This window comes from Panthera onca, chromosome C2, assembly GCF_046562875.1.
Source record: "Panthera onca isolate mPanOnc1 chromosome C2, mPanOnc1 haplotype 2, whole genome shotgun sequence".
Classification (NCBI taxonomy): Eukaryota; Metazoa; Chordata; class Mammalia; order Carnivora; family Felidae; genus Panthera; species Panthera onca.
Window position 1 is genome coordinate 60,035,813 of NC_138347.1, and position 13,268 is coordinate 60,049,080.

General features: G+C 43.1%; 1 protein-coding gene across 1 annotated transcript in view; it reads right to left on the bottom strand.

Annotated features, from left to right (window-relative positions):
* The window catches only part of USF3 (upstream transcription factor family member 3), a 58,033-nt gene extending 47,887 nt beyond the window's left edge, over positions 1 to 10,146 (bottom strand). The window contains exon 1 of the mRNA XM_060639977.3: positions 9,867 to 10,146. The gene's annotated coding sequence lies outside the window, so the exon portion shown is untranslated. The remainder of the gene's footprint in view (positions 1 to 9,866) is intronic.
* Between the last annotated feature and the right edge of the window lie 3,122 nt (positions 10,147 to 13,268).

Consider the following 13,268-nt stretch of genomic DNA (forward strand, 5'->3'; position numbering starts at 1 on the left):
CAAAACTGTGAGAAATAAATTTCTGTTGTTTATAAGCCACCCAGTCTATATTTTGTTATAGCAGCTTGAATGGACTAAGACAACCAACCTCAAGCCCCTCCTACTTTGCAAAGTCTCTAAGCTTTGGGATTTTCCAGAATTGCAGTGGGAAAACTCACTTTCCTACTGTTTCCCCTTTAAGTCTGTAATGGGTTGCAATTTCTCCAAACTGTATAGTTTTGCCATCAACCTGATTCCATATGCTTTGCATTTTTCATAAATTCCTCAGTGTTTTTGATCTTTAGATGACACCCTTACCAGCTTTTCAATGTTAATAAAGATGTATATTTACTTTCCTATTTTTAATTCTGTTACTTAACTAGATTTTTTTCACTATACAAATAAAACATCCTTATATTAAATTACTTAGATCATACTGAAGTCATAAAAGATGTAGTCTTTCACACCAACTTTCCTCCTTAAATTTCCTGTTAACATGACTCCAGTAATTACTCCTATGTTACTATTTTTCCCTTTCCATACTCTAGTCTTTGGAAGTGGGTACTAAGTCTAACTCATACTCAGGGAGAGGGGAATTAATCTCCATCTCTTAGAGAAGGGAGTATCTAAATAAATTTTTTTTTAATTATTCTGCAAAGAAGATTTGTCTCTTCTCCAATTTATTTATTCAATAATTCATTTATATCAGTATTGCCTCAAACAAATATTTTACCCTTTGGGTTAAAATATAATGCTATAGTTATTTTATTGTTGAAATTATTCGAGCTTTGGCCACTGGGCACTCTTTTGGGCTTGTTCCTGTGTCCTTTTCACAAGCCCTCACCTCCCTCCCACCTCCATATGATGCTATATGATGCTTTGGGCTCCTCTTGTGATATACATTCTATTCATTCTCTTTCTCTGGAGAACCATAACATAGTAGGTAATAAGTATGTTGGTGGGGCACCTGGGTGGCTCAGTCAGTTAAACGTCTGACTTCAGCTCAGGTCATGATCTCATAGCTCATAGGTTCCAACCCCGCATCAGGCTCTGCACTGACAATGCAGAGTCTGCTTGGGATTCTCTCTCTCTCCCTTCTGTCTCTGCCCCTCTCCCACTCGCACTTTCTCTAAATAAATAAATATATATATATATTTTTTTAAAGTATGTTGGTGAAGGAATGAATGACTGGTGCAGGGTGCAGGAATTTTTTTAGACCCCAAAAGTAATTCTGAAGCACAGCCAATATAATCACTAACACCCCATGTATCTGTCACCTCAAATTAATGAATGAATGGTATAGGAGAATGGCAATAGTCTTTGATATCAGACCTAGAATCAAAAAGCTGACATTTACTAGCTACTTGGTTTTAAAATAAGTATTCCCTGGGGTGCCTGGCTGGCTCAGTCAGTGAGTGTGTGACTCTTGATCTCAGAGTTGTAGGTTCGAGCCCCACACTGGGTGTAGAGATTACTTAAAAAAATAATAATAAGGGGCACCTGGGTGGCTCAGTCAGTTAAGTGTTAGATTCTTGACCTCAGCTCAGGTCTTGATCTCAGGGTCATGAGTTCAAACCCCATGTTGGGCTCTGCATTGAGGTAAAGCCTACTTAAAATAAAAATTTTTAAGTCAAAATAATAAAATCTGGGGTGTCTGGGTGGCTCAGTTGGTTAAGCATCTGGCTAGCGTTCAGGTCATGATCTCTGGGTTCATGGGTTCGAGCCCCATGTCAGGCTCTCCACTGACAGTGCAGAGCCTGCTTCAGATCCTTTCTCTCCCTCTCTCTCCCTGCCCCTCCCTTGTTTATGCTCTCTCAAAAATAAACATTGTAAAAATAAAATAAAATAATCTTTTTTTTTTTTTTTTTTTTTTTTTTTTTAAGTCTGAGGGGTGCCTGCATGGTTCAGTCAGTTAAGCGTCCAACTCTTGGTTTCTGCTCAGGTCATGATCTCATGGTTTGTGAGATGGAGCCCTGCATCCAGCTCTGTGCTGGTTGGTATGGAGCCTGCTTGGGATTCTCTCTCTCCCCTTCTCTCTCTCTGCCCTTCCCCCATTCATGCTTTCCTTCTCTCTCTCAAAAGAAATAAACTTTAAAAAAAGTTCCTCCATTAAAAAATAAAATAGGTCATGATCTCACTGTCCATGGGATTGAGCCCCACGTCAGGCTCTGTGCTGACAGCATGGAGCCTGCTTGGGATTCTCTCTCTCCCCCTCTCTGCCTCTCTCCCACTTGCACATGCTTACGCACATGTGTACACACACACATGCTCTCTCTCTCTCAAAAATAAATAAATTTTCAAAACTTTAAAAACAGTAAAATAAAATAAGTATTCCTTGAAGTCTTGGCATCTTCACATTTAAAATTAAGAGACTATCACCAACCTCTGGGAGAACTGTTATGATTTTATATGATAATACCTTTAATGGATCACGCAATGTATCTGGTACATGGCAAGAGCTCAGTACATGATAGTTGCCTTTTTTCCATTTCCCCCCTAATTCACTAGGAAGACAGAGGTCATCCAGTAAGACTCCCTTCACTGCATCCTACATATATCATAACAGACTCTGCCCATGCATCCTTTCAGCCCTCCAGAACATCCCAATGATAACTCTTCCATCTATGGAGAAGGACTCTATATTTGATTCCTTTCTCTCTAGCACTTTATTTCCTCCTTAACCATTTTCTCTTTTGCTTCCAAAATCGGAACTTATTAAACAAAAATTTACTGCCTTTTCTATCATTCCATTTCTTTCCTACTATTCCTCTGAAGCTTCTCACTTTCCTGCATTGGTCAATCCCTCCTAAACCCATGGCAGCAGTCTTCTGATTGTCCCTGCCCACCAAAACTGCTTTCTTAGAGGTCTGGACTACTCTTCCCCACACCAGAGATCTTTTCTCTGCCTTCCCTCTTCTCTCTGCAGGATTGGAGGCTGCTGTTGTCTCCCTTTTCTCCCAATTTGTCTTCCTCTTCCCCAATTATGCATTTTCCTTCTCTAACATGAATCCTTGTCTCTCACTTTGACTTCCAAGGCTCAATGCTATTTGCTCTTCTATTTGCTTTCTCTCTACAAAGTTTCAAACTGTTTCCGTGTAAAAGGCATTATGTTTTGTTTTATTTGTTTATTTATTTCTTATAATAAAGCCAACTTTCAACACAGATCTTGTCCCAAACTTTTGGTTAGACAAGTTCTCTTCAGAATATTTCATTTCAAAACCAATTAACAGGTTTTTACAACATGTTGAATTGCCTTGCCTCTTAAGAGACCTACTTCCAATTTCTCCATTTTTATCACTGACATCAAAACTTTACCCAGGCTCTAAACCCAAAATTAATCTTCAGAATTTCTCCCCAAATCCTATCAATTCTTTTCACAATGTTCATCTCCTCCTGTTTATTCCTACAATCTCAGATTAGGCCCTGTTTTACATGTCTGGCTCTTTTCTTTTCTTTTCTTTTCAAGTAGGCTTCATGACCAACACGGGGCTTGAACTCACAACCTGAGATCAAGACCTGAGCTATGATTAAGAGTTGGACACTCAAGCAACTGAGCCACCCAGTTGCCCCACATGTATGTGTCTTAATAGTCTTTTCAGTTCCCAGTCTTTCCCCTCTTCTTCAAAGGTTTCATATGCCAGTGCCTCAGGAATCTTTCCAATTTACGGTACTCCTGCTTCAGAATCTACAGTACTATTTCCCAGTATCAAATCCAAACTCTTGGGTCCTAGCTTTCATGGCTCTACCTAACACCATCTTTTCACTGGCCAGTCTCACTTATCCACTTTCCACTTAATACAATACACATAGGAGAAGGGGTATCAAGCTAATCATGTCATCTACCCTTCTCTCCAATACAGACAGGTTCTTCCCTATGCTCTTTATCAGCTAGTTCATATTTTGCTAAATCTATGCTGTTTGCCTATTGAAGTGACCTTTCCACTTTGCTCTGCTTATTCAAATACTATTAACCTTTTAAAGCAATTCTGTCCTCCTCTCTAAAATCTTCCCTAATATTTCTAGCTAACACTAAACTCTCTACGTTTGTTCTGGATTCTATCATTCTCACTTCTTAGTAATCTTATTAGGTAATATCTCTTCTCGCTCGTATATTATTAATCTCTCCTCCTCTGTTAGTGCTTTTCCACTTAAATATATCCTTATTCAATTTTTCTTTTCATTTAAGAGGCAAAAAAAATTTTTTTTTTTTTTTCTGATCTTGTAACTCCTTCCCTGTGGTCTCATTCTTTCTTCCTCCCAACCATCAGGCTTCTTCAACAGTAGTTTATACTCACCGTCCCTTCTTCCTCACTTCTCATCCACTCTTCACCATTATCTGGGTTTTATTCATAACTGCTTGCAAAAGATCTCCACACTATCAAATCCAATGAACACTGTAGGAAATATCTGTTGTTTTTTAGCTTTCTGGCAACAATAGCTTACTTTTCCTTTGGAGAGCTTCTCTGCCTGATTTCTGAGGTCTGATAGGACCATCAAACATGGGCTTATCTCTGAGGTGTGGGCACAGGGCTGACCTATAAGACCACACAAGGAAGAAAGGCCGCTGGGGCTCAGTTAGCCCTATGGGCCCAGGGGATCCTGGAAGATGCTGTACCCAGGCCTTTCTATGGCTCGATTATTCTGCCTTCCTTCACTTCTGTGAGCTTAGCCAATATCTACCCATAAATCTATCCATAAAGTTTCTGCTTAAGTTAGCCAAAGGCAATTTCTATTGCTCATTACCGAAGAGAAATCAGAGTAGAGGTAGAAGTGGTATGTCTCATGGTTACACCACAAATTTCTCTTTGTCCCCTTCCCTGTGGCTTCTGCTGTTTAAGAAATTACAGTAGCTAAGGCAAAGATGCTTTCACCAGGGGACACAATAATGGCTTCATTAACTGTGAGGCAAGGCTATCTGGGGCTCCACACACAGCCAGGCAATAGTTAAAAGGGAGGTACAGGAGCATAGATGGAAACCAGAGAATCCTGGGGCACCTCTCTGTATTAACACTAAGAGTGAAGTTACCACTAGATTACTGCTACCCTACACAGACAAGACCTGCAAGGGTCTTTTATTCCTACCAGTAATAAAAGTTTGCAAACCACGTATCTGACTCCAAAGTCCACGTTCTTTAACATACCAGTTTCTACTGATACCAATCTACTTGCAGCTCCTTACTCAAGAAGCGATCCCTCTCATTTCCATGCTTTTGTACCTGTTAGTTCGTCTGGAATGTTCATATCAATCTTCCAACTGAAAATTCCTAACTTCTCCTCTTTGAAACTTTCTCTGATGCCTACAGGTTAGTCCCAAACATCCTGACATAATACTTCACAATATCTTAACATGAAATACACTTTATATGCTTCCCGGTTTTCCTCACTAGCCTGTAAGGCTTCTAAATGGTAGAAACCACATCTTTCATATTTGTATCCTCAACAATTAGTACTCAGTATATGGGAGTAATAAATTCTACTGAAAGAATATCTGGTCTTTCTTAATTTTCCATAGTATTAATCATTGCATCTTAGATTTGGGGTATTTATGTTTAAATCTGCATCTAATGTACCATGTTCAGTCCCTTAATTATTTGAAACAGTGTTCCTCAATCCTTCCAATAAGTCTAAAAACTTAAGAGCTGAGTCCCCACTTTTTACTATTTCTGTATTCTCTTTAGCACCTATGAGTATTAGGCACATGGTAAGCACTCAATAAATACTTGATGAACTGAATTTAAAACACAGTATTAGCACATTAATAGGAGCAACTTATCATGCTCTACTGATCTAATTAAAAGATCTGGCCTTCTGAAGTAGTGCAATTGTACTCATATGGAAAATTTAATGAGAAAAAGAAAAATTATCCAACTGGACAGTTAAAAGCTTTTCTCTTAGTGAGAGTTCTGCAAATATTTTCTGGATAACAAGAGTGAACCTCTACAGCTCAGAGTAAAAGACTCAAGGTATACATCCCCATGCATATTGGAAGGAAGATTACATGTTTAAGGGATCTGCCACAACCATAATTACTTAAATTCCACTAACCCTTACCAAATCCATAACAGAAGTCATAAAAATATTTAATAGCAAATCAACCCATGTCAAATCAACCTATGCTAAAGATGTATAAGGCTATCTCTGCATAATATATAACATGGCAGTCACTTACTCAGCAAACATTTATTTAGTCCCTACTAATGACAAGTGCTATGTTGGGTCCTAAAATTACAAAGATGGGGGTACCTGGCTGGCTCAGTTGGTAGAGCAGGTGACTCTTGATCTTGGAGTTGTAAATTCAAGCCCAATGTTGGGTATAGAGATTACTTAAAAATAAAATCTTTAGGGGTGTCTGGGTAGCTCAGTTGGTTGAGTTCAGACTCTTGGTTTCAGCTCAGGTCATGATCTCACAAACCATGAGATTGAGCAGCATGCAGCCTGCTTGGGATTCTCTTTCTCTCTCTCTCTCTCTCTGCCCCTCCCCTGCTCGCACCTGTGTGCACTCTCTCTCTCTCAAAATAAATAAAACTTAAAATAAAATCTTTAAAAAATAAAAAAATTAAAAATTACAAGGACAAAGAGAACACACTTCCCATGTTTGGGGGGTTCTAACTTTGCCATGCTGCAATGATATTAAGAATACAACATGAGACATGCCTCATTGAGTTGCTCACCATGGAGGCTCTAGAGAGCAGTCTGATAGAAAAGGTAGATAAACACATACTATGGCAACATAACCAGCATTATCCCAGAAATAAGTACAAGATGTTATGGGGCCACAGAGGAGAAAATAACCAACCTACTGAAGACAACAGGAAAAGATATGGAAGACACTGACATCCATACGTGAATTCAATGCAAGTTAAGGTGAGAGAAAGCTACCACAACACAAACATCTGGGACAGAATCAAACCTGAAACTAGGGTTGCAAGCAGTGTCAGAAGGATTCCAAAGCAAACCAATCCAAGTCTTAGCAAATCACTGTAGAAGAGCCAAAAAGTAAAGTACTCCTTGCTGTTAAGCTTGAGAGTAATAAAACACATATACAATTAAACCACCATATGGTATAAACATAAAGGGAGTCTTGGGGCGCCTGGGTGGCTCAGTCGGTTAAGCGTCCGACTTCAGCTCAGGTCATGATCTCGTGGTCCGTGAGTTCGAGCCCCGCGTCGGGCTCTGAGCTGATGGCTCTCAGCTCAGAGCCCGGAGCCTGCTTCTGATTCTGTGTCTCCCTCTCTCTCTGCCCCTCCCCCGTTCATGCTCTCTCTCTGTCTCAAAAATAAATAAACGTTAAAAAAAAAAAATTAAACACAAAGGGAGTGTTTTTAACAATATGTGGCATAAAAGTTCAAAGGGAACAAATAGCTAAGAGTTAGAGCTGTTAGGAAAACCCTTATAAAAGTAGAGTTAGAACTATTGTCGGTGGGGAGGAGCACAAGGAGGACTGCCCACGTGCTAAGAATGACCAATGTCATTAACAAAAGCAAGAGATCTGAACTACAGAGTTGCGGGACCATGAGGAGGTCCAAAGGTTTGGAAGCACTGGGTAAAAACTGGACACATGAGTGAAGGCCTGATTCAGCAGAGCCAGGAACACAAACCTAGCAGCTTGGACATTGTTCTAGACTCAGTAGTTGTCAACCATGACTGCTAAATAGAAACACCTGGAGAAATTTAAAAACTATGTTTTTAGCTAGGGCTCACCCCATATCAAAAGTACCTGGGTGGCTTAGTCAGTTAAGTGTCCAACTTTGGCTTAGGTCATGATTTCTCAGTCTGAGTTCGAGCCCCACATCAGGCTCTGTATTGACAGCGTGAAGCCTGGAGCCTGCTTCAGATTCTGCTCTAGGTTCCCCTTCCCCCGCTCACACTCTATGTGTGTGTCTCTCTCTCAAAAATAAACATTAAAAAATAAAAAAAAGGAGCGCCTGGGGGGGTTCAGTCGGTTAAGCATCGGACTTTGGCTTGGGTCATGATCTTGTGGTTTGTAAGTTCGAACCCCGTGTTGAGCTCTGTGCTAGCAGCTCCGAGCCGGGAGCCTGCTTCAGATTCTGTGTCTCCTTCTCTGTCTGCCCCTCCCCCACTGGTGCTCTGTCTCTCTCTATCAAAAATAAATAAATGCAAAAAAAAAAATTTTTTTTTTATAAAAAATAAATAAATAAATAAATAAGTATGAGAATCTTTGGAGGGAGTGGCATGGACATGATAATGTAAAAGCATACAAGGTGATTCTACTCTACAGTCCAGATTCAGAACGACTGGACTTGAGGCTAGAAAAGTAAAAGATGACAGGTATGGTTAAGACCTAAGCTTGAATTCAGTCTCTGTTTATAAGTAACAATTCTGAGCTGATTACCTGTTGAAGTTTATCTTCTAACCTTGAACATTGTTTCCTTAGTGTTTCTTTTCCCTTGTTGACAATGTAACCCATCAATTTCTCTTACATGACTGGTTCACATTTCCATGATGTCCTACAGACAACTAACTGAGAAAATAAATATTTCAATCCTATGCTGCCCTTATATCCCTGCAATGAAGTGCTTTCATATTAAGGAATGTTCTAGGCTGCAATCATGTTTGGATTTTACAAAACTCCTCTTTTAAATATAGATAGAATATAATACCTACATATACAAGAGCCATGTTACTTAGACTAGATCAAAATGTGAGATTAAGCATTCATTCTTATAGTACCTGGAGACATTATACTATTTCTGGTTACAGACATGCAATGATTACAAAGTACTTTGCTTCAGAATCCTTTACAAATAAAGGGAAACAACAAATGTATCCCATACAGTAACTCTGTGCTACATTGAACAAGTGTCCTATGTGAGAGGTAAAAATCAACAAGATGATTAGAGAGTAGGGCAGCCTGTTGATCCTTCAAAAAGCAGGCTGGTTTGTTTGCTCACTTGTTTTTAAAGAAAAAGCAAAGGTACCGATAAGCTTCAGGTTCCATGTTACTCACCAAAGTGTTTATTCAAGAAATCTGTACTTTGTCTATAGGTAAGCAACCTTCTTCTTGATGCAAACTTAAGTTAGCCACAACTGTCTTATTTTTGGTAGTGTTAGGTCAGTATACCTACTTAATGTTATGAGAACGTAAATTGGAAGCTCTTAGCTGGGATTACACACACACACAGGTTTGTGTAGTCTCTTATTTCCAGACAAAGTTAATAAACTCGTACGGCCATATCCCAACGTAACCGTGGGGCGGGGAGAGGACAGTGAGTATTGGAAAATCCAATGATCAAAATGTGAAACATGAAAAAGAGTCCAGAAATATTTCTTCAGAAATATGGAGCCAGATTTCAAGAGTTGGCCATATGCTTGTGTGCCGATCCTATTAAGAAAGGAAAAGAAAGGCTTCTGAAATGAAAACGCAAGCCTAACTCTCTGACTGTAGGGGTGAGACTTAACAAGCAAGTCTCATGAGTCGGACCAGTGGGTCCGAAGAAATTCAGAGAGCAAGGAATAAAGTGGGGATGAAGGAGACAGGAAAAGGTGAAGGAGGCAGGCAAAGGCCATCCGGTGTGAACCTTGATGCCCGGCTCTTTATGCACCTAGGGCAGCGTGGAGCCTCTCTCGCCCCGCGCGCATCTGGGAGCCGGGCCGCAGCGCTAGTCCCCCACCAGCCCGGCACCAGGGGGCGCGGGGCGCCGGAGACCGGGGAGAAGAGGGGTAGGTGCACCGCCCACGCTCGCACCCCACCGGGCTCCGCACTCAGGGGTCCCCAGAAAGGAGACACACTCCGAGCAGCCCTAGTCTCCGGGACCGGGAGGGGGTGGGTGGAGCAGAGCCCGGAGCCGCCCCCCGGAGCCGCCCCCGCAGCCCCGGCCCCCGCCCCCCGCCCCGGCTGTCAGCGGCCCCCTCCCGCAGTCACTCACCCACTGGCTGCGCGGTCTCGGCCGCGGCGGCAGCGGCGGCGGCGACCCCCGCCTGGGTCATGATCCCAGGCGGGTACGGCAGGGGTGTCCGACCGCCCGGGCGAATCTCTCCGTCCGCGGCCGCCGCCTGCTCCTCTGGGGCTGGGGGAGCGCGGGCCCAGGCCCTCCTCTCCCCCCGCCCCCGCCGCCTCTTCTTGCGGCCACCGCCGCCGCAGCGAGCCCGAGCCCTCAAGGCCGGAGACCCGGCGGCAGCGCGGCCTCAACTTTCCCAGCCCCCCTCCCCCCGCCCCTCCCCGCCCCTCCCGCGGCCGCCGCTCCGCAAGCGAACAGCCTACCCTAGGTGCTCCGCGCTCCCGCCCCTGCCACTCAGCCCACCAACCCGGCCCCGGGGAGGTTGCCGCGGTGGCCAATCAGAACCTGGGACGCCGCTGCGCTAGGCTAGAGGGCGGGAGGAGTTGGAGGGAAAACCGAAGACTGAACGGGCCTCGGGCGGCCCAATGAGGAGGGCCGGGGGGCGGAGGTGTGCAAGTTGGGTTGAAGGAACAGGAAATATTCTTAAAGGTAGAGTGATGGGCAGCAAGGAAAGCCAGTAGGTGAATGGGAGAGAGGTGGGCCTGGTTCCTTAAAGGGGACGACTTGAGAACCTAGAAAACGAGGTATTTTTAAGAAACTTCTTTATATCTTGTTCTCTGTGCTGCTTGTCACGTCTTTCAATAGTTTGGAAGTGAAAAAACTAAAAAGGAAGAGGGTGTGGAAGTCTTCCAAGAACGATTAGAGAGCTCCTCTTAGCCTAGAGGGTAGGAAGGGAAATGATCCCTCCGTCACGAGAAGTGGGGAAGAGAATCCAGACGTCTCACACTGCCCTTTCCCTGGAAGATCATTGCCAACCTGACGCTGCTCGAATTTGTAGGTTGCGGTCATCTGTTATACTGCGTTTACAACAGAGCATGGATTCCTCTGAACTGGAGATGACCGTGTTCAGAAATGTTCTGGCGGCCTCCCAGCTGGGGGAAAACAGTATGGGGCATTGGGGGATGGATTTTGGAACCTCAAGCTTGAGTTCCTAGAGACCTAGATTTGAGGGGTGTAGAGCCGCGGGTCATGAATGGAGACCTGCGGGTCCCCTAACTGCAAAATGGGCTTGGAGCCCTGGAACCGTGGTCATAACTCCCTTTTCCTCCTTTCGCTTCATATTTCACAACTCTTCCTCTCCGGAAACAGGTGTCCTCCACCTAGTGGTGGTGAAAAATTCCCAAGCGCTTCCACAACCAGGTTTGGAAATGTCCCAGATTATAGACGCCCGTGGGCCAGACCAGGTAACTTCCAGGAGATGCACACAGGGCAAGGCATAGTGGGAATTACTGAAGCCTGTGCACAGAAGACGCTGCCCTTGTATTGAGAAAAAGTGTGAAGTTAAACAGTAACTCCATGGTAATGTTTAAAAGGTGTGATGAAACAGAAAGCCTTTCACGTTGCCTATAAACTGTGGCACTACAAACAGACTGGGTATTTTCTTCAACTCGTCCACCTAGGCGTATGAAGTTCTGATTAGCCTCTGGATGGACTTAGCACACTGAAATCAAAGCTGCAGATGAGGAAGACTCTACAATACAGAACCTAATGGCAATGCTAATGGCACCTCCATGAAATTGTATAGTATTAATAAGTCCAGATGTAGGAAATCATTTCCATTATGATCAGAGTATAAAGTATTCTTGTTAAGAAACTATTCTGGGGGCGCCTGGGTGGCGCAGTCGGTTAAGCGTCCGACTTCAGCCAGGTCACGATCTCGCGGTCCGTGAGTTCGAGCCCCGCGTCAGGCTCTGGGCTGATGGCTCGGAGCCTGGAGCCTGTTTCCGATTCTGTGTCTCCCTCTCTCTCTGCCCCTCCCCCGTTCATGCTCTGTCTCTCTGTGTCCCAAAAATAAATAAAAAACGTTGAAAAAAAAATTAAAAAAAAAAAAAAAAAAAAGAAACTATTCTGGCTAGGGGCGCCTGGATGGCTCAGTTGGTGGAGCATCTGACTCTTGGTCTCCGGGTGGTAAGTTCCAGCACTACATTAGGCATGGAGTCTACTTAAGAAAAAAAAAGAAACTATTCTGGTTAATAAATATCATATCTAGGGTGTGTATTATTTTCTAAACAACTACAATTTATCAAGTATAAAATAACACAGTTTGGATAGTTCAGAAAACAGAATTTAAGAGTTTCTTTGGACCACTGTTTAAAATAACACATTAATACCTTTCTAACATAATTGAGAAGTATCAAATAAGAGAAATTTCTGTTTGACCAAAGATTTGAATGTTAGCTTTTTAATTTCATCCTCATTCCTGACTGAAGCTGAAATTCTAATCATAGATCTTTCTATCGGCTTTGTGCATTCAACACTGGTTTACTACACTGGATATGAGAGGAATACATCAAATAATAGCACCAGTCCAATTTTCAGTCTAGCTGGCATGTGTTTGCAGTTCATAAACTAGTGATGAAATATGGTGGCCAAGTGAAACTGGTCTTCCTGCCTCCAGGCCTAGTCCATTTTTCACACAGCCTGGGTGAATCTTGGTTTTCACTCACATACTTAAGACCGTTCGGTGGCTCTGAAAGACTATTTGCATGACATACAAGCCCCTCGCTGGCATCTTCAATTTCATTTTCTAACATCTCTTTTTCTCTATTGGTGGGGATGTAGGAGTAGGAATGGAGGGCGCTGACAGCCAGGCCTGAGTTCATGGTCTGCCCCGGGGTGGAGGGGAGGCTCCACCTATCCCCTTCAAGTCCCGAGGTAGGGGCTGTGCGATGTGCCTCTTTCCTGGGAATGAGTACAGGGCCCGGTGGGGTGTAAACGTGGGCAGTGTGCTTGTCCTCTTGTCCCAGACCTCTGGGCGCCCCACGCCCCCTCGTGCCAGGTGCATGGGGTCTCCCACGGTGCCGTGATCCCTGATCTATGCGCTGGGCAAGAGAAGCTTCAAGCTGGTGTTTTCTTTTTAGAAGGTTTCAGCAATAAATGGCAGAGATGCAAGCGAATCTCTTGAAATCTACTTCGGTATTTCTCGTGGAAACTACCCAATTATTTTCCAGAGTGGTTGCAAGATTTCATATTTTCAACAGCTATATATGCAGATTCCAGAGATTCCACATCATCTCCAACCCTTGATATTGTCAGTCTTTTTAATTCTAGGCATTATAGTGGGTGAGATGTGGTTTCTCTTGATTTTAATTTGCATTTCTCTAATTACTAGTGATGTTGAGAATATTTTTGCATGTTTATTGGCCAGTTGCATCTATGGTAAAGTGTGCAGATCTTTAGCCCACTTTTAAATCAGTATGTTCTGGATAAAAGTCCCTTCTCAGATATGTGTTGTGTAAATATCTTCACCAGTCTGTGACTTTACAAATT